Below are 22,389 nucleotides of genomic sequence, written 5' to 3'. Positions count from 1 at the left end.
AACAAGGATACACACAAGGAATAGTGGTTGAATAGTATGTAAAGAAAAGTTGTCAATTTTAAGTTCTATGGTGCATGGTGGATGATTACATATATCTATATCTATACCTAATAATAAAGGAGCTAAGGTTTCTGCCAAAAAGTTTCGTCAACGCTTTTTTTGGGACCGTTTTGCCCTCCCACCAAATCGCATAATACGGTAGAATACCATATACCGGTTCGTTTTGGACAACCCGAAAGGACACAAACAGCGCTACCGCGCGCACCGCGCCCGCTGGTGCTCCTCCTGCGTTTTTTCTTCCGGTTTTACCCCTGGATTTTGCAAAGTATTGCATTACTACCACCGCCAAGTCAATAAGAACGGCCAATCCAGAGACGAAAGGAGGCCGTGCCTCTTTCTTCCGAGACCATGACTGCGAGTCTAGGGTTCCACCCCACGCCGCCGCACGGTATGGCCGTGATTCGCAGTGGAGCGAGCCGTCGGAGCCGATCTATATTCTACCTCAATTAATTCTACCTCGATTCCTACTTCAAGATCCTCGCGCTTGCTCGCCTCTATGACGTCTGCACCAATTAGGGTCGGCCGCCGCCACGACATTGCGCCAGAGGGCAGTTTGATCCTCGGCCGTGCAGGCCAGCTTGAGAACCGGCGCTGAGCGAGGCCATGGCAGGCGCGGTGCGGGATCCGTGGAGATTGGTGCGACCGCTGAGAAATTTGAAGAGCGAGGGCGTTAGGGGCTGCTGGGGCTGGCTCTCCTCGTCGGAGAACAACGAATTCTCCGGCTGTGGGTGCAGGAGGTGCGGCACGACCGAGGTTTCTTCCTGGATTGAATATCCTCTCATGTTCTCTTTGGATTTTGACTATTGATTCCTGGGCTCCTAGATGAGGCGGTGGGGCTTTGGATCTTTGGGCAGTAGATCCCGGGACAGGAGGTGCTTTTCTGGGGATGCGGTGATTGAAAAGAATGGAACAGTGGAGGGAAGGAGGACAGGGATGCGTATTTTTCTTACTAATTCTGCCCTGATTCCCCTTTTCCACTTCATGATTTGCGGCGGGGCGCGTAGGACATGTCGTGGAATTGGGGAGATCCATGATGAACGGCTCGGGTGGATCCCAGGCGCCACACTCCATGGCCGTCCGGCGCTGGAGCTTCATGCCTCCATGGCCCGAAAAGCATCGGGCTATCAGAGCTCAACGACCTTGGGTAGCGAGGACTGCAGCAGCCTTCTTCGCACAAACTTTTTATTGGATATACTACAGCCAATGGTGTGTTTCTCGGCTATGATATGAACAAACGGTTGTGCTTAGGCATCCTAACAAGATAGTGTTTTGTTTGTGCTTCGAGAGGACATGTTTGTGCATGGAAAAAATAGGTACTGTCTCGGCAATTGCATCTGTACTCAATCTATGAGTGATATATGAAGTCTGAATGTTCTGATGTAAACACACTGCATGCTGTAGTCTGAAACTCTGAATTGGATGTTCTGGTGTTTTTGCAAGACTTGTTCTCTTTCTCCAAATAGAGAATATAAAAACTATGTGGACTACAACTGAGATATATATAGTACTCTTTTCGTCCCGCGAAGAATGTCTTAGATTTGTTAAAAAAACACTAAATAGCATTTAGATACATCTTAATTTTAAGACGGACGGAGTAGTAGTAAATAAAAAAGAAGCGGGGATAAGTCAATAAATTCCATGATTCACAAATTTAATCAATAGGATCTGCAAATGAATGAAAACGAGATTGACTATATCTATACCTAATCTATACCTAATAATAAAGCAAAAAGGGTTTCCGTCGTCCGTTTTCTTATTACCCTGAGTTTATATTCAAATTACAACAGATGCCACCGCTGAGTAATAAGAAAATAAGGGTTCGCTTTTTTTCCTCCAAGACGATAGAACGAAATCCAGAAGAAAAAAGGCAGAGCTCGACAGGGTCTTCCCCATAACCGGCCACCCATCGATCTCCGGCGAGTGGTGCCGCCTCACACATCTTGATGGGGGAACGGGATCATTCGCCGCCGATCTATCTCTGCCCCCGAGATCTGGCCCGCCCGCGGTCGTGCCCCTCTGCCTTGACCGGGTCGCCGCCCCGACGGGCGAGCGCGGAGGTGGACGCGAAGCTGGGCAGGCGCAGTGAGCATGGAGGCGTGTCGCCCGGCGCCGTCTCCGCAGACGGTCGGCCCTGTTGGTCGCCGAACTGTTTAGCCGAGGAGGTGAAAACAGAGACCAGAGCGAGCTGAACGGAGTAAGAAACAGCTGCGGAGGAAGGAGCCCATGCTGAGGGGCCAAGAATAGAGGGCGCTCGGGGCGAAGGAAGAACGAGCAGTGGAGATGAGGGAGGCAGTAATGCAGGGAAGAAGCCTGCTGAATTTTACATGGATGTCAGGCGACTTGCTGAAGCTACTAATCGCTGAATTTTGCTACCTCTTGCTTTCTGAATTTTAATGAATTGGATAGAGTGAATCAGTAATGATATATACGAGAAATAAGATATTTCTTGCTCTCTTTTCACAAGAGAGGGATGTACAGATAGTATAGATGGGTTCGTAATTTACTCATACACACTTTTTTTCTGCGGTGTGTTGGCAAAAAGCATGCATTGAACAAATAAAGTGAGATTTTTTTAGATAAAATACTGCTTATGTTCATTAATTGTTTTGGCCAGGATAAATAATTTGGTAAAGAAGAAAATAGCATATAATCACTAAAGATTTGAAAGTGAAATAAAATTAAATTATAAATTGAGAGTTGTAAAAATAAAGACAGTAAAACAAATTACTTTAGAAGAATCCACATAATATTTTGGTGGTCCCAAATTAGCAAGAAACTAAATATAATCTACGAAAGATATTGAAGCCACATAATTTACATGAACCTGAGTAACAAAATTTATTTCATAAAACTATATAAGGGCACAAATAAACATATTTTTTACAATAAATATAGGTGAAATAAAATTATAATTATTTCACGGTCTAAAAAATATTTAACAAATATTAATCTGCTGTAAAGCACATGGTAGACCTTTTTTTTGATAAATTTACCCTCCCACCAAATTAGATATTACGCGGGATTTCCACCGAACCGTTGTCGGTCTTATTTCTTCGATCGTTCCCGATCGATGGGCGCGTCTAGGCTGGCCCAGTTAACAATGATCACTGATCGATGCCCGCGCTTTGCGATCCATTCCGTATTGAAACCGATCATCGACAGAAAGTTGTGTTCATAAACCGATCGATCGTGTTCTATAAAGGAAAAGAGGTTTGGATCGATACATCAGGCCGCGTCCACCTCTGGCGAACGTCGCATCGCATGAAGTCCTTCCCTTTGGTGACACCTCGGCCTTTACATGTACTATGTACATGGACGTGTACAACACCAAGCGCGCAACTAGCTATATTTGATGCGATGCATATGAAGTATTCATGATTCCGCCGCAACGCGCGGGCATTGTCCTAGTTATACTTTAAAGGAATAACTTTTGAAGAACATGTTATGTAAGAAATATTAAGTATTTCAAGTAAGAACTATTTGTTTCTATGTTTTGTTTGATATTTACTTCAAAAGAATAACTTTTGAAGAACAGGTTAAATAAGAACAAGAACTACTATAAATAGGAGTTATGGCTTCTAGGGTTTACTATTGGACTTATTTAGTTCACTACTAGGAACTAGTTGGTTCTTAAGTGGAATGGATCTATATGCAGCAAGTATTGGTGGGTTTATTACTATGGTTGATTATAGGTGATCATATCAAAGAATGGTTATCAGGGTGGTGCTATGAGTTAAACATTAGGTTTACTATGACTTCTCATTGGCCTCACTAAGTAATTAATAATGAGTTCCTAAGCTAGGTGGTTTATTATACTCAAGTAGGGTTTAGTTGAATGGAGCATGTAATGTGAATTACTACACAAGACGGTATTATAATTGATCACTATTGTTCTACTAAAGTTATGGTGCGATACTTAGGGATGGTGATCAATGGTGTTAACATGAGAGTAACAAGTTAGGGTTTGCACTTAAGTGGCATTAGTGGATCATATAAGGTTTATTCAAGAATGAAGACATGGAATGATGACTTCATGTGAGTTGGTTTTATTTTAATGGATCATGAGCATGCATTAATTTGTTGCTTATTAAGGTTCTACAGGTAAAGGTGAAGTTCATACGATCACATGTGATAAACCCCTAAGGTTTTAGAATTGAAACTAATTTAGGATGATCACATAAAATAATGGAATCAAAGTCTTATTCATATTAGGACTAGGGTTTCTAAATTGTAATATTATTTATAAAATGATAATTGGTAATGGAGTTGAAGTTATTAATTACTTTGAAATAAATTAATAATAGTCTTAGCATTTTATTGTTTAAAAAGGTTTAAGAATTAAGACAAATACTAGTTAGGGTTTAATTAGAAACTAGGGTTTTATAGTTCTTATTAGGTTTTAAAATAATAACTTGTTAACTAAAAAAGTTTAAGTAAACAACTTTTGAGCTAATTAGATAATATTAGCTTTTAATGTTTTCTTGATTCATTATTATTTAAAGAAAATGGTAAATGGTAATTTGCAATTTAAGGTTTATAAAAATACTACTAATATTTTAGTTCATGAAATATGATAAGAAATTCAATCTTAACATTTTATTTAATTTCTAATTAGATACTATTTATTTTTTAAACTAAACTAATTAACCAATTTTATTTGAGTTAAGGATAAAAGAAAAGGCATAAACAATAAAGGTTAAAATAATTAAATTTTCATTTTGACAAACATTTTTATATTACATTTTTATTGAACAGGGCTTATTTTTGTGAGCATTTTGATATAATATTTGCGTTTTTCTGAGTTGAAATGAATTTTATTTATTTTAGCAAAGTTTCAGTTATTTTCTAGAATTTGAAATTAAAACGAAATACTAAACATACCGGTTCATACCCTAGTGTTGGAGATATGCCCAAGAGGCAATAATAAAATGGTTATTATAATATATCTTTGTGTTTATGATAATGTTTACATACCATGCTATAATTGTATTAACTGAAACATTGATACATGTGTGTTGTGTAAACAACAAGGAGTCCCTAGTAAGCCTCTTGTATAACTAGCTTGTTGATTAATAGATGATCATGGTTTCGTGATCATGAACATTGAATGTTATTAATAACAAGGTTATGTCATTGAGTGAATGATATAATGGACGCACACCCAATTAAGCGTAGCATAAAGATCATGTCATTAAGTTCATTTGCTATAAGCTTTCGATACATAGTTACCTAGTCCTTTCGACCATGAGATCATATAAATCACTTATGCTGGAAGGGTACTTTGATTACATCAAACGCCACTGCGTAAATGGGTGGTTATAAAGGTGGGATTAGGTATTCGGAAAGTATGAGTTGAGGCATATGGATCAACAGCGGGATTTGTCCATCCCGATGACGGATAGATATACTCTGGGCCCTCTCGGTGGAATGTCGTCTAATTAGCTTGCAAGCATATGAATGGTTCATAAGAGACCACATACCACGTTGCGAGTAAAGAGTACTTGTCAGAGACGAGGTTGAACAAGGTATCGTGATACCGATGATCAAACCTCGGACAAGTAAAATATCGCGTGACAAAGGGAATCGGTATCGTATGTAAATGATTCATTCGATCACTAAGTCATCGTTGAATATGTGGGAGCCATTATGGATCTCCAGATCCCGCTATTGGTTATTGGTCGGAGAAAAGTCTCAACCATGTCTGCATAGTTCGTGAACCGTAGGGTGACACACTTAAGGTTTGATGTCGTTTAAGTAGATATGGAATTATGGAATGGAGTTCGAAGTTTTGTTCGGAGTCTCGGATGGGATCCAGGACATCACGAGGAGTTCCGGAATGGTCCGGAGAATAAGATTCATATATAGGAAGTCACTTTCCAAGTTTGGAAATGATCCGGTGCATTTATGGAAGGTTCTAGAAAAGTCCGGAAGAAATCACCATGGAAAGTGGAGTCCCGAAGGGACTCCACCTTGCATGGCCGGCCAAACCCCAAGGGGGAGGAGTCCCAGGTGGGCTCTGATACGTCTCCAACGTACCTATAATTTCTGATGTTCCATGCTTGTTTTATGACAATACTTACATGTTTTGCTTGCACTTTATAATGTTTTTATGCGTTTTCCGGAACTAACCTATTAACAAGATGCCACAGTGCGCCTCTGTTTTCTGTAGTTTTTGGTTCCAGAAAGGCTGTTCGGGCAATATTCTCGGAATTCGACGAAACAAAGACCAAAGATCATAATTCACCGAGACGGACCAGGACACCGAAGGGGAGTCAGAGGGGAGGCCTGGGGCCCCCACACCATAGGGCCGCGCGGGCCAGCCCCTGGCCGCGCCGGCCTATGGGGAGGGCGCCCTGGCGCCCCTCCGACTCCGCCTCTTCGCCTATATAAGTCCTTTCGACCTAAAAACGCGATACCAATTGACGAAACTCCAGAAAGACTCCAGGGGCGCCGCCACCATCGCGAAACTCCAATTCGGGGGACAGAAGTCTTTGTTCCGGCACCCTGCCGGGACGGGGAAGTGCCCCCGGAAGCCATCTCCATCGACGCCATCGCCTCCATCATGCTCCGTGAGTAGTTCCCCCATGGACTACGGGTTCTAGCAGTAGCTAGTGGGTACTCTCTATCCCATGTACTTCAATACAATGGTCTCATGAGCTGCCTTACATGATTGAGATCCATCTGATGTAATCGGTGTTGTGTTTGTTGGGATCCGATGGATGATACATTATGATTAGTCTATCTATAAAGTTTATGAAGTTATTGTTGCTGCAATCTTGTTATGTTTAATGCTTGTCACTAGGGCCCGAGTGGCATGATCTTAGATTTAAGCTCTATACTTATTGCTTAGATTGTATCTACAAGTTGTATGCACATGTCTATGTCCGGAACCAAAGGCCCCAAAGTGACAGAAATTGGGACAACTGGAGGGGAAGGCTTAGATATGAGGATCACATGTTTTCACGGAGTGTTAATGCTTTGCTCCGGTGCTCTATTAAAAGGAGTACCTTAATATCCAGTAGATTCCCTTGAGGCCCGGCTGCCACCGGCTGGTAGGACAAAAGATGTTGTGCAAGTTTCTCATTGCGAGCACGTACGACTATATATGAAAAACATGCCTACATGATTAATAAGCTGGATGTTCTAACTTAATGCTTTGAATCCTATCAATTGCCCAACTGTAATTTGTTCACCCAACACTTGTTATTGGAGAGTTACCACTAGTGTAGATAGCTGGGAACCCCGGTCCATCTTTTATCATCGTATACTCGTTCTACATGACATTGGAAGTAGTATCAACTATTTTCTGGTGCCATTGCTCTCATATTACTGCCATCTGCTGTGTTATTCTTGTTACTCGCTCTCATATTATCATTGCTTTCACATCACCCCTGTTACTAGTGCTTTTCCAGGTGCAGCTGAATTGACGACTCAGTTGTTAAGGCTTATAAGTATTCTTTACCTCCCCTTGTGTCGAATCAATAAATTTGGGTTTTACTTCCCTCGAAGACTGCTGCGATCCCCTATACTTGTGGGTTATCAAGACTGCTTTCTGGCGCCGTTGCCGGGGAGGCATAGCTCTACTCATAAGTTCACCTGGGGAGTACACTCTACCTCTCTCTCTGTTTTTATTTTGTCTTACTTTGTTTTGCTTAGTTTACTTTTGCCTAGTTTATTTGTGCTTAGTTTATTTCTGTCTTGTTTTATTTTTCTTAGTTTACTTTTGTCTAGTTTCTTTTTGTCTTGTTTTACTTTTCTCATATACCCAAAAATCCATAAAAATTTGAAAAACCTAAAAATTAAAAACTGCTATTATGGGAGAACCCATAACCTACTTGGAGCTTATAGAATATTATAATAATTATAGAGAATCAAGAGCGGGAAAAGTGATGAGTGTTGTGATAGAAAAATTGAATACAATTGCTAAAATCTTGCTTAAACGCCATGATATAAACTGTTGCTCTCAACAGGACACTAAACATCTTAAATTTCAATGTGGCTTTAGTGAGGAATTTTTAATTAAGAACTATAATCGGAATAGCTATATTCATTTTGGGTTTGAAGAGGTAGAACAATTTGTCATATTTATGGGAGCCTCTGAGATAGAATCCTTCATGGTTAAAAATTATGAAACTTGTGTTGTTTGTAAGGACCTTAAAGATTATGTCTCTTCTATCCTTAATTTTTGCAATGAAAGTTACACTGATAATCCTTATATCATTGATTATAAAGAGAGACTCATTAATGCACAAGAATGCACTCACAATTTGCAGGGACCTGTGGAAGAAGAAATTGATGAACCTGAAAGCTCATTGGATGAAAAAGAGGAGGAAATTGATGAACCTGAAAGCTCATTGGATGAAAAAGAAGAGGAGAGTGATGAACAAAAGGAGGAAGAATGGATTAGCTACCCATGCCAACCTTCTAATGAGAGTAACTCTTTATCTCTTACACTATTTGATTGTCCTCCATGCTTTCCGAAAGAGGTTGAATGTTATGTTCATGTGGATTCTCTTGAAATATTCCCTATGAGTAAAATTTGTGAGAATAATTATGCTACTGTTATTTATGATAATCCATGCTACTTTGATAAATCTTATGATAATGCTTTGTTTGTGCCTGATGTCGAAATGCATGGTACTAAAGAATTTTGCGTAGCAAATGTTTATGATAAAGCTCTTGATGATGGTCCTATGTTACTTGATAATATTAATTGTACTACTATTGAAAACGGGATTGGAGAGTTCTTGACTTTATCTATGAGTCCCATATCCTTTGAGATTGATCAATCATCTTGTTATATTATTGATAAAAGTGGGTTTGAAAGTTTTAATCCTATTATTTCTGAGCTTGATAAAAATTATGTGTTTGTGAATCATGAAAAGCATGCTGTATGTGATAGTTATGTTGTTGAGTTTGTTAATTAAGCTACTGAAAATTATTATGAGAGAGGAAAATATGGTTGTAGAAATTTGCATGGCACTAAAACACCTCTCTATATGCTGAAAATTTTGAAGTTACTCTTGTTTTACCTTCTTATGCTTGTCACTTTGTTCTTCATGAATTTATTTGTGTACAAGATTCCTATGCATAGGAAGTGGGTTAGAATTAAATGTGTTTTGAATTTGCTTTTTGATTCTCTCTTTTGCTTCAACTCTTATTTCTTGCGAGTGCATCATCAAAATTGCTGAGCCCATCTTTATGGCTATAAAGAAAGCACTTCTTGGGAGATAACCCATGTGTTTATTTTGCTACTGTTTTATTGAGTCTTGGAAGTTGTTACTACTGTAGCAACCTCTCCTTATCTTTATTTTATTGCAATGTTGTGCCAAGTGACGCCTCTAATCGAAGGTTGATGCTAGATTTGGATTTCTGCGCAGAAACAGATTTCTATCTGTAATGAATCTGGGCTGTTTTCTCTGTAGGTAACTCAGAAAAATATGCCAATTTACGTGCGTGTTCCTCAGATATGTACGCAACTTTCATTAGTTTTGAGTTTTCTGATTTGAGCAACGGAAGTACCTATTTAAAATTCGTCTTTACTGGCTGTTCTGTTTTGGCAGATTCTGTCTCTGTTTTTTGCATTGTCTCTTGTGGACTTTAAGCAAGGCTTTTGTAATGTCCCAGGTTCAGTGACGATCGAGGGGTAGATTTTAGAAAGGGATGTGCATTGCATGGTAAATTCTGGGGAAATTTCGCGCTTTTAAACAAAATCTGCATCGAAGGGGAACAAGTTTCTCTCTCGACACCTTACAGGGTTAGGGTTTCGAGAGTGCGACAAACTTGCATCTCACTTAACTAGTTTAGGGTTTTGAGAAGAGAGGGGAGAGTTTGCATCAAACTTAAGTTGCATGATTGAATTCTAAATGAGTGGCATGGTTGAATTCAAACCAAAGTTGAATTTGAATTTTAAATTCAAACATTAATTAATTACCCTAAAATAATTCAATTGTGAGGAAATTCATTAAGTAAATTATAAATAATAAACAATATGAACAATAAAAATAAAGTAAAGCTCATTAGAGAAAACTTTGAGCTTTATTGATCATCACACAATTTACATTGTCTTTACAATATTCATAATGGAAATAAATGAATATTACATTACATTACAAGAATTGGAGAAATTGAAAAATAAAAGAAAATAAAAAGAAAAGTACATGGATGGATCCTAGTCTAAATACTACAAGATCATCTTCACTTGATCTTGGATTTGATGAACTTCATATCCATTTTGATCAATTGTTGATTCCTGCACATAAACACCACAAATAGAAGTTATGCCAAGTGGCTATTGGCATAGCCACTTGGCAGGTTAGAAAGAAATGAAAAATTGAGGATATGGATCAGCTCTGCCGAGCTGATCATCTCCAAGCCAAGTTCAGAGTATCAGGTGCACACACACACACACACAGGCAGCTCACACTGCATGTGTGCATGCTGTACAACACACAAGCCAGAGAGGAGTCACCAAGGGTGGTCAGGCCAAGCTGTCGACCAGGGAGCAAAAGAAGGCTCATATAAAACCTTTTTCCACCGCCAGAAATAGCTCATTCATCGACAGGCAACTTGGTAAGTCATCAGATAGCAAGAACACTTAGAACAGGAAGACCACATAGCCAGAACCCTCATCCAGGAACAGCTCTAGCAAAGAACTGTTTCCTGTTGAGAAGCAAACCATGGAGTAGATCAAGCACAAGTCACAAGGAGGAGCAGGGCAAGTCAAACCAACCACCAGAAGCAAAACCTCTACACCAACACGCCATTTCTAGGAGCTGGAGTGAGGTATACACATCAACATGAACAAACCAGATGGTTTTGTTCATAAATTGCACAGGCATGATCTCAAGCACACCACAAGGGTAGAAACCCTATATGTGAGTCATCATATGGCTACTGGCCAAATTGGTGCAAGTGAACAAGAGGGAAACAAATAGGAAAGCACCCTGGGAACATTGGCTATGCCAAACCAGTGACATAATCAAAGAAATCCAACAAGGGATGATCCTATCTAGCTAGTCAGATTCACTTAGCACCTATAGCCACTACACCATCGTACGTATAGACTATCAAGTGTCTATTAATGTTTATCAACATCAAAGGAAACTGGAAAAAACCACAATGATTCTTCCAAAGTGAGATATTCCCCAAATCACGGCAAGCCAACACATGTGGGAGCTACCCTAACGACAAGGAATTGCCGTGGCCACCTCAACCACTATACCAAATTCCACAGAGAAGCCATGCACTAATATCATCACCCAGATGGGTTCAAAAAGGAGCTAGGGTTCCCAATGATGTTGACATCCTTCTAGCTCTAACCAAATCCACTTATATGATCATCACCGCAAGGCGATTCACATCGTATATCCAAATATCAAGGCAAACTAAGCGAGATAAATGAAGCAGGCAAGCTAATGATGCACTCTGGATCTTGCGTAAGACCCAATGGATCATTGCAAGCATCCACCGATGCTTAGACAAGCACCAGACACACAAAGCTAAGCCCGTATGAAGCACAAGCAAAGACCGGGTATGCATCGGTGAGTCACGTTGAAGAGCACACACTTGCTCACAAGCAAGAAATTATAAATTGATCATCGTAGCATCACTAGCTCTTGCTACAGTCACCACAGTCTAGCATAGCATCATCACATGGCCCAGATAAATAAATTAACCATATAATTGAACAATTGCATCACAGATAAGTGAATAGAGCATTATAATTGTATCCAGAAGCACTCCATCAAGGGATGGAGCTGCCAAGTCAGTAACAATGCTCAATTGAGCATGATCATGAATTATAGCACAGAGATAGCACACCAGGAGCACTGGCACTTGCCAAACGCAAGGATCATGCACCATGATCAAGCCAGGGAGTAGTAATTGCTCACACAGGAGAGGCAGGAGCAAGATAGCAGCAAGAAGAATAAATGAATAAAGCAAAGCATCACAGTATGCTCATGAGCAAGAGTTCATGAGTTGCAACAGCAAGCTACAGAGCACAATAGCATAGCACAGCAGCCAGAATCCATGGCAATTGCACAGCAGCAGCATACGCATAGCAGCAGCTAGCACAACAACAGCGATGGCTTGGCGCAAGGCACACAGGGGCGCGAAGCAAAGAAGACGGCGGTGCAGATCTCCATGAGGAGAGGCAGGCTTGTAACTAGAGCATGGCATAGAGGAGGAGGAAGAAAGGGAGAAGATGGAGGCGTACTAACCTGGAGCAGCGCGACGGCGTCACCATGGCGGTACGGCGGCACAGCCTGGCCACGGCAGCGCCAAGCCATGGCCAAGCCAGGCGGTCGCCGAAGCGCGGAGGCTCCAGCGCAGGCACAGCGAGGCACACGGCCTCGGCATCAGGAGCATCGGCGGCGGCGAACTCGCCGCAGCACACCACGGCAGGCGAGCAAAGGCGATGGGGACGCGTCGAGGAAGCGGCGAAACACAGATCGGCGCGGTGGATCTGAAGCGCCGTCGAACGGCGGATCAGATGCGCCGCATCTCACCGGCGGCGATGGCCGGAGTCGGCCGGAACAATTCGGCGAAGGGAGCGGCGACGCGCGCGTCGCCAGAGCGAGAAGGGAATTAGGGTTCGAGCGCGAGGGGGGCGACGAAGCGACTGGGTCGGTTGGACCGAGCCCACTGGGCTGGTCCAACCTAACCAGCTCGGCCGCCTGACAGGTGGGCCCGAGGGGTATTTTGGACATTTCCAAAATACCCATTTAAATGAGAATTTCCAAGAATTTTATAAAATAAGATACAGCTCTAAAAAAATAGTTAAAAATATGAAAATTGATCAACATAAAATTCTCTACCTGAATAAAATATCAAAAAAGAATTTTTGAAGACAACTAAGAATAAGACCTCATTTGATGATTTAAATAATCATTTAAATCACACATATAATTTTCTATAATAAAAATAAGTCCATTAATGTATTTGGACTTTAAAAACACCTTGACAACATTTCAAGGTTGTATTTTACTTTAAATAAAGTATCCCCAAATTATTCTTAGTATCAACCTCTTACATGAAATAATAACGACATCGGAAGGGGGGAACAAACCCTAAAAATGGAATCATGCATAATTGCCTCTTTAACCATTGCCCTTATCGGACAATGATGCTATTTTTCAGAAACAGAGGACAAGGGTCAGTCCACACCTTCCAACTGCAAAACTTTGCAGTGTTCAGGCAAGTTCATCACTTGCTCATGCCATTTGAGTATTTCTATCAAATTACTTGCAAAGTACTATGTTTATCACTATTGCATAAAAACCAAAACCACTATTTTCATAACTATGAATATGACTATGTGGTGGGCAATGGAACCATGGATTGTGTTGATATGGTGGAGGTTCCATTGCACGGGTTTATATCCATCTAGGATTAAACAACAAATGTCGCCAGTGATTCTTGTGCCGTAATACCCGTGTTAACCATAAGATCCGGAGTGGGACGGAATAGTCAAAAGTGTTTCCACCTCTCGTTCATCAACGGATGCGCTTTACCGTAGTACACTTGTAATCCAAGGGGGCAAGCGGTGAGGCTGGGGAGTCCTAAGTCCCCACGGCATAGTCCGTAGTACACTTGTCGCCCGAAGGAGCAAGCGGTGAGGCTGGGGAGTCCTAAGTCCCCACGGTATTGCGGTCTAGGATGGGTTGCAGCTACCGGCGTAGGAGTGTATGGTAGAGCCCAAAGATCGACGTCGTGGTCGGGGTCCACCTTGAAATCTACAGGAATAATGGGACCGACGTGGACCCAGGGTCGGGGCATGCAACAAAGGGTGGGTGTTCGAGGTAGCGGAGGAACATGATTGTCTAGACCTTATACCGGGCCTCACACCAAAGGAAGTGTGAACGGGAAAGCTGCCCGGTTGGCACCAAGGTTAAGATCTCTTATGGGTAAAGCAACACACCTCTGCAGAGTGTAAAGAATCATGACTGTCACTCCCTGTTCCGGGATTGAGGAACTGCGAGCGCGGCCGGAAAGGAGCTCCATGAAGTTCTAGTAAACCGGTGAAGGCTGACGGACATAGCTCTTTGAAATAAAAGCAATCTCTTGAAGAAATGTTTATCAAAAACTTGCATTGGTATTAGACTTTCTGGTCTAATATCGTAGCTAGTGCATTAAACACCTCTTATCTATAATGAACTTGTTGAGTACGCTCGTACTCATACCACTCTTAAATCCCATGCTTAGATTGTCTGAATCATCTGGAGGAGGGCTACAACAACAATGAAGGAGCCGAGATCATCGGCTACGAGAAACCAGACCTCTCAGGAGGTGTTGAAGGCGTAGACTATCTCATAGTCTACGGATCCGGGGAGGCTTCCGGAGGAGAACAAGCCTAGAGATATCCGATAGTAGTAATAACCGAGCAGCCCGAACTCTTAGTATTTAGCTGCTCGAGGAAATAAATGTTTAGCGTAATGAGACTCTTATATTGTAAGTTAAGTTGGGTTCGCCTCGAACCCAGGAGTATTCCTCTTAGGACCCAAGAGGAGCTCCAAGATGACATGTGTATGATAGTTGTAATAATAAGTGAATGAGTTATGGACCCTGCTATGTTCTGTTGTACTACTCTGAGGGATGTAATATTTGCGGAATGGTACTTCGTGAATGTTATATCAACGACTGGCATACTACAACATGCAGTGGTATGCAGGGTCACCACAGTTGGTATCAGAGCAAAAGCTTTGACCTTAGGTTGGAACCTAGTAAATGGGACCAAACGTTAGGAGTCAAATAGGACTAGTAAAGAATTCTCTAAAAATATGGTGTATATTCAATTGAGAATACAACAATCATATCTTTTAGTGCGATAATTCTTTATTATCTCTATTATGATGCATTATTACTAATCTTATAATCTTTCTATTTCTACAGCCAACATGGCAAGTTCACGACCGGGAAGAAACGTGAAAGTAATGGATTCCACACTAAGTGAATACCAAGGAGGACTTGCAGACATCTTACGAGCCATGTTACTTGAATTTGGGTGCGATCCCCAGATTCCAGTAAAGAAATACATGTTCTATGATGGTACTGTATTGGCCAAGTGCAGGGTAGGACTGTGACTTCCCGAATCTTTGGGAATGAGCGTAGTCATGCCAGCAGGGGAAGCTAGGACAACCAACACAGCCTACCATATAGCTGTTATGAGAGCCATAACCGACATACGGGAACATAAGACGAAAGAGCTTATGGATTCCGAGTTCTCCCATATTCCTCATAATCAGGAAGAAGAAGATCCCATGCTCAACCACTACAAATATGCCAAACGCAAACCCATAGCAGCGGCAAAATATATGGATAATAGCCGCAACTTCATATCATTACTCTTTCAGTTGAACCATCATCTGATAGGAGCAATTGATACGATGCTAGAGGAATTTACTGAACCCAAGGAGGAGAGTAGGGGGAAAGAACCTATGGAGAATGTGGTGCACACACCAGTTTACTCAGCTGGTGACTACATCAGTATTGATCCACTTGAGCGTGAACCTACACCTGTTACACCTGGGAACTATCTGGGTAGTTCCTATGGGGGATACGAGGGCGGAGAGGAATCCGGAAACAATCAGCGTTCCGAGACTCCTATCGAGAATTCCAGGGGTTGGCGTTGGGGATATGATACTGGAACCCATAGTACTTCTGAGTATTATGATGGGGATATGAATGATGATGCCACAACCCAGAACCAGAGTTATCCCAGTAATGAAGGAGTTGATGGTGGGTATCCGACACAGGTTGAGTCGGATCAGTTTGTGAACACTGATTTCTCCCTAGGATCATCATCTGATTCGGATTACAAGCCAACGGGGAGACCTTATGTTCCAGGGTCTATCAGGAGGACGACACGTTCGACTGGATGGAAGCCTGGGATGTACCGGGAGTGAAGATCGACTAGAGTCCACCAAGGGAGGCGAGGCTATAATACACAAGTACCACGTGTATTATAGTATGTAATATTTGTATAAATTTGTACATATACTTTAATAAGTGAGTTTGCATACTCACATCGACTTGAGTATTGTAATAAGACCACTTAAGTATGTATATACAGGATATATGTTTTGTATGATTTGGATTTGCTTCTTGATTTCCATTGCGTGACTAGTTCTGTGCACAAAGTTGAGCTCAGAAAACTTGCGCATGGAGTAATTATGAGTATCATCGTGTGTTGCAGAACTAGGGGGTTATGTCGGGAACGATAGTAGTAACCCATGCCAAACAAAAACAAGTCATCATGATCAATAAGTGCGCGTTTGACGCGGACCTGTTCATTTTACCGATGAAGGACATTGATGTCATTCTTGGTATGAACTGGTTGGAAGCTAATGGAGCATTGATCGACTGTGTGAACAAAACGGTGTCTTTGAAAAGCCCCGATGGAAGTAGAATGATCTACCAAGGCGACAAACATACACAAATTGAAGTTGAGCTACAGCTGAACAGCATGAAGGAGGTGAAGTTAGAAGATATACCTGTAGTAAATGAATTCCAGGATGTGTTTCCTGCGGAATTACCTGGTATGCCACCAGATAGGGAGATAGAATTCACTATCGACCTAATTCCAGGAACAGCTCCAATTGCCAAGGCACCATATAAGATGGGGCCCAAGGAGTTGAAAGAACTTAAAGATCAACTGGATGACTTGGAACAAAAGGGATTCATTCAAGAGAGTGTTTCACCATGGGGATCACCAGTGATCTTCGTGGATAAAAGAGATGGAGGAAGAAGGATGTGTGGAGACTACAGGAACTTGAACAACGTCACAATCAAGAACAAGTACCCACTTCCTAGAATACAAGATCTATTTGATCAAGTGAGAGGCGCGGGAGTCTTTTCCAAGATTGATCTAAGATCCGGGTATCACCAGATAAAGATCAAGAAGGAAGACGTTCCGAAAACTGCCTTTGTCTCAAGGTATGGACACCATGAATACCTTGTAGTACCTTTTGGATTGACCAATGCCCCAGCAATATTCATGAATCTCATGAATAAGATATTCATGCCATATCTAGACAAGTTTGTCATCGTATTTATCGATGATATCTTGATATATTCCAAGAACAAGTCCGAACATGCTGAACATTTGAGGTTAGTGTTGCAAACACTAAGGGAACATCAACTTTATGCCAAATTCAGCAAGTGTGAATTTTGGCTAGATCAAGTGGAATTTCTTGGTCATGTTGTTGACGTCCGAAACCCACCGACGGGCAGCGACGGGCAACACCGTAGAGCCGGGAACAACCTAGGGCTGCGGCTGGCCGAGGTCCCTCCGAGCGACGGCCCGCAAAGCCTTCTGGTCACACGTCCGATGCTGATTGCAAGGGCGTGCCACCTGACCTATACCTGGCCAGGAAGGTGATGGAGATGCCTCGCTTAGTTTCCTGCATGGCATACACGTAAACATTAAATACGAGCCTCGATCGGCTCTCAGGTTATCCTGTGAATCGGCTCAAGGAGCCGATCCACCCATGATTCGTACGGGGTGCACGAATATATGGTGGTCCTGCTTGATCAAGATAAAGCTAATGAGATCTACGACGATTTAGGGTTTTCACCGCATAATCGGATCATCCTACTCAGGATTGGGCCTCGCGGCCACGCACGGTAATCGTAAGCCGATCCTAGACAAGGCCTAAAAACCAACACGAGGTTGATCCCCGGAACATCCTGTCTAGGACTAGCAAACGACACCCTACGTGCCGCTGGATCCTCCCGCCCTTTGTAAGGCCTAACTATTGCAGATATTAAACTAATCCTTGATGAACAAGGAGCAACCGTAACGGATCGGATCTACTAAATAATGATCAAGCGGGGTGCCGCCCCTACACCTAAGATAGGTGTAGGGGCGGCTAGACATGCAAGGGTTGCACTACGATAGCATGTTACACGAAGAACTATGCTAACCCTAACACATCTATGATAACTACGTTGCTCGCCATCAAAAAGGCTTCAGTACGAGCAACGCATGAACAACGTGGAGCTTGTGCTGCCTAGATCGCAAGATGCGATCTAGGCAGCATGTTGCTTACCGGTAGAAACCCTCGAGACGAAGGAGTTGGCGATGCGCCGAGATTGATTTGGTTGGTTGAACGTTGGTTGTTTATTTCATAAACCCTAGATACATATTTATAGTCCGTAGACTGTCTAATTCGGGAATAATCCCAACCGTGTATGAGCTAAACTCTATCTTAATTCTAACCGACACGGAATCTACTATAATACAGATACACGGGCAATTTAGCCCAAACTTTGCATATAAGGCCGATTCATGTATCCCTTCCATGTATATTCTTCAAGCCCATCTCCAATCGCGGCCCACCTCTAATCCGGTCAAATTCTGGTGATAACACATGCCCCCCTGGTTTTGGAAATGACAATTCCAAAATCATTTTGCTTTTCCTTCGTCGGGTCATGTCGTGGCAGAGCAGAACCGTCGCAGTATCCTCCATCATGATGCCTTGCCTCTTCCACTTCTGCGTGAACTCCCATTTTTGAAGAAGGTTTCGACGAAGGACCAGCCGATGACACCCCAATCGGCTTTTAAAACAGAGCATCTACCAGGCCAGCTGCCCCCCGAGCCTCAGCCAAGGCGAGAATACTGGTGAAGATGCACAGATCAGACCAAAGGCTTGGAACTCAGATAATTCTGAGACAGCCACCCTGCCGATTCAGCCGCTCTTGACCCCATCGATTGCCTCTTCCCCCGTTGAAAGCCGATGTTGTACGCCAAAACTGACTTCTGACAGCACTGTTGTAATCGGCTCATTGCAGCTGAGGAAGCTCTCATCGTTTGCCCCCTCGAGGAAGCAGAGGGCCTCAAGAAATCCGTGTCTTGCACCCCAACCGGTAGATCTTGCGTAATTGTACTAGAGTCGATGGTTGTGCATCGGCTGTATGTCATGAAAAATCATCTATGGAAGAACATTGCAAAACCAAATGACATTTGGACTGAAAGGGCAAAAGGTGGCATCTTCTGGATATTATCAACATAAAGTAATATAACAAGTGCAATATGCAAGTATGTAGGAATCAATGCACAGTTAACACAAATGTTTGCTTTTTTAGATAGAAGGAAATGGGTAAACTGACTCAACAATAAAAGTAGAAGAAAGGCCCTTCGCAGAGGGAAGCATGGATTGCTATATTTGTGCTAGAGCTTTGATTTTGAAAACATGAAACAATTTTGTCAACGGTAGTAATAAAGTATATGTATCATGTAAATTATATCTTACAAGTTGCAAGCCTCATGCATAGTATACTAATAGTGCCCGCACCTTGTCCTAATTAGCTTGGACTACCGGATCATCGCAATGCACATGTTTTAACCAAGTGTCACAAAGGGGTACCTCTATGCCGCCTGTAGAAAGGTCTAAGGAGAAAGCTCGCATTTTGGATTTCTCGCTTTTGATTATTCTCAACTTAGACATCCATACCGGGACAACATAGACAACAGATAATGGACTCCTCTTTTATGCATAAGCATGTAACAACAATTAGTAATTTTCTCATATGAGATTGAGGATATTTGTCCAAAACTGAAACTTCCACCATGGATCATGGCTTTAGTTAGCGGCCCAATGTTCTTCTCTAACAATATGCATGCTTAACCATAAGGTGGTAGATCGCTCTTACTTCAAACAAGACGGACATGCATAGCAACTCACATGATATTCAACAAAGAAAAGTTGCTGGCGTCCCCAGAAACATGGTTATCGCACAACAAGCAACTTAATAAGAGATAAAGTGCATAAGTACATATTCAATACCACAATAGTTTTTAAGCTATTTGTCCCATGAGCTATATATTGCAAAGGTGAAGAATGGAATTTTAAAGGTAGCACTCAAGCAATTTACTTTGGAATGGCGGAGAAATACTATGTAGTAGGTAGGTATGGTGGACACAAGTGGCATAGTATTTGGCTCAAGGATTTTGGATGCATGAGAAGTATTCCCTCTCGATACAAGGTTTAGGCTAGCAAGGTTGTTTAAAGCAAACACAAGTATGAACCGGTACAGCAAAACTCACATAAAAGACATATTGAAAGCATTATAAGACTCTATACCGTCTTCATTATTGTACCTTTTATCCTCATATCGAAGCCGATCGCTTGAACCGGCCTCCTCTTTGTCCTTGCCACCAGAGTGACTGCTCTCTTCTTTGTCTTTACCATGGCGGTATACAGAAGCTGCACTGAAGACCGACTTGGTGAAAATCCTCGTCTTGAACACGCAGCGGGTAGATCCTGTGCAAATTTTTTTTTACTGGCCGATTTTTCTATCGGCCCCCAATATTTCACTGCACATGTATCGCACATGTTCATAGCATCTGTCTATCTGATTATGTGCCCCCCCGAGCCGATTCTGTCAGGTTACTGCAGATATCGGCTCTGCAGTTATCCACAAAACTATACCTGAACATCGGCTCTGCAGACATGACCAATGCCGATTTCCTCGAGCTCTCAAGCCGATGTAGTCCCACCGGGCGTGCCAGAATGTGTTGACGTCCGAAACCCACCGACGGGCAGCGACGGGCAACACCGTAGAGCCGGGAACAACCTAGGGCTGCGGTTGGCCGAGGTCCCTCCGAGCGACGGCCCGCAAAGCCTTCTGGTCACACGTCCGATGCTGATTGCAAGGGCGTGCCACCTGACCTATACCTGGCCAGGAAGGTGATGGAGATGCCTCGCTTAGTTTCCTGCATGGCATACACGTAAACATTAAATACGAGCCTCGATCGGCTCTCAGGTTATCCTGTGAATCGGCTCAAGGAGCCGATCCACCCATGATTCGTACGGGGTGCACGAATATATGGTGGTCCTGCTTGATCAAGATAAAGCTAATGAGATCTACGACGATTTAGGGTTTTCACCGCATAATCGGATCATCCTACTCAGGATTGGGCCTCGCGGCCACGCACGGTAATCGTAAGCCGATCCTAGACAAGGCCTAAAAACCAACACGAGGTTGATCCCCGGAACATCCTGTCTAGGACTAGCAAACGACACCCTACGTGCCGCTGGATCCTCCCACCCTTTGTAAGGCCTAACTATTGCAGATATTAAACTAATCCTTGATGAACAAGGAGCAACCGTAACGGATCGGATCTACTAAATAATGATCAAGCGGGGTGCCGCCCCTACACCTAAGATAGGTGTAGGGGCGGCTAGACATGCAAGGGTTGCACTACGATAGCATGTTACACGAAGAACTATGCTAACCCTAACACATCTATGATAACTACGTTGCTCGCCATCAAAAAGGCTTCAGTACGAGCAACGCATGAACAACGTGGAGCTTGTGCTGCCTAGATCGCAAGATGCGATCTAGGCAGCATGTTGCTTACCGGTAGAAACCCTCGAGACGAAGGAGTTGGCGATGCGCCGAGATTGATTTGGTTGGTTGAACGTTGGTTGTTTATTTCATAAACCCTAGATACATATTTATAGTCCGTAGACTGTCTAATTCGGGAATAATCCCAACCGTGTATGAGCTAAACTCTATCTTAATTCTAACCGACACGGAATCTACTATAATACAGATACACGGGCAATTTAGCCCAAACTTTGCATATAAGGCCGATTCATGTATCCCTTCCATGTATATTCTTCAAGCCCATCTCCAATCGCGGCCCACCTCTGATCCGGTCAAATTCTGGTGATAACACATGTCATTAGCAAAGATGGAATCGCTGTTAACCCGAGTAAGGTAGCAGCAGTTCTAGAATGGGAAGCACCCAAGACTGTCAAGGAAATCCGAGGATTCCTAGGAATGGTAGGATATTATCGGAGATTCATTGAAGGATTCTCTAAGATAGCAGGACCAATGACAAAGCTGTTAAGGAAGAACACACCATTCGTGTGGTCAGAGGAGTGTGAGAAGAGTTTTCAAACTCTGAAGGAGAAACTCACCACGGCACCGGTGTTAGCAGTTCCGGAAGTTGGCAAGGACTACACCGTGTACTGTGACGCATCCAAGCACGGACTGGGTTGCGTACTCATGCAAGATCGGAAAGTGATATCTTATGGATCGAGGCAACTCAGACCTCATGAAGTGAATTATCCAACACATGACTTGGAATTAGCAGCAGTCGTATTTGCACTCAAAACCTGGAGACATTTTCTCTATGGAGCTAAGTGTGAGCTCTATACAGACCATAAAAGCCTCAAATATTTCTTCACTCAGAAGGAACTCAACATGAGGCAGAAAAGATGGCTAGAATTGATCAAGGATTATGATCTGACTATCAATTACACTCCAGGGAAGGCCAATGTTGTAGCAGACGCCCTGAGTAGAAAGAGCACCGGA

At 42.6% G+C, this 22,389-nt stretch overlaps 1 long non-coding RNA gene across 1 annotated transcript; it reads left to right on the top strand.

Moving 5' to 3' along the window:
* Positions 1–324: 324 nt before the first annotated feature.
* Positions 325–1,444, top strand: LOC127295593 (uncharacterized). Its single transcript, XR_007847950.2, has 2 exons — positions 325–797; positions 883–1,444. It is a non-coding gene; the product is annotated as an uncharacterized lncRNA (long non-coding RNA).
* The last annotated feature ends 20,945 nt before the right edge of the window (positions 1,445–22,389 follow it).

The sequence above is a fragment of the Lolium perenne genome, chromosome 4, assembly GCF_019359855.2.
Source record: "Lolium perenne isolate Kyuss_39 chromosome 4, Kyuss_2.0, whole genome shotgun sequence".
In the NCBI taxonomy this organism is placed as follows: Eukaryota; Viridiplantae; Streptophyta; class Magnoliopsida; order Poales; family Poaceae; genus Lolium; species Lolium perenne.
Note: the sequence above shows the minus strand (reverse complement) of the source record. Positions and strands in the feature narration are given on the sequence as shown.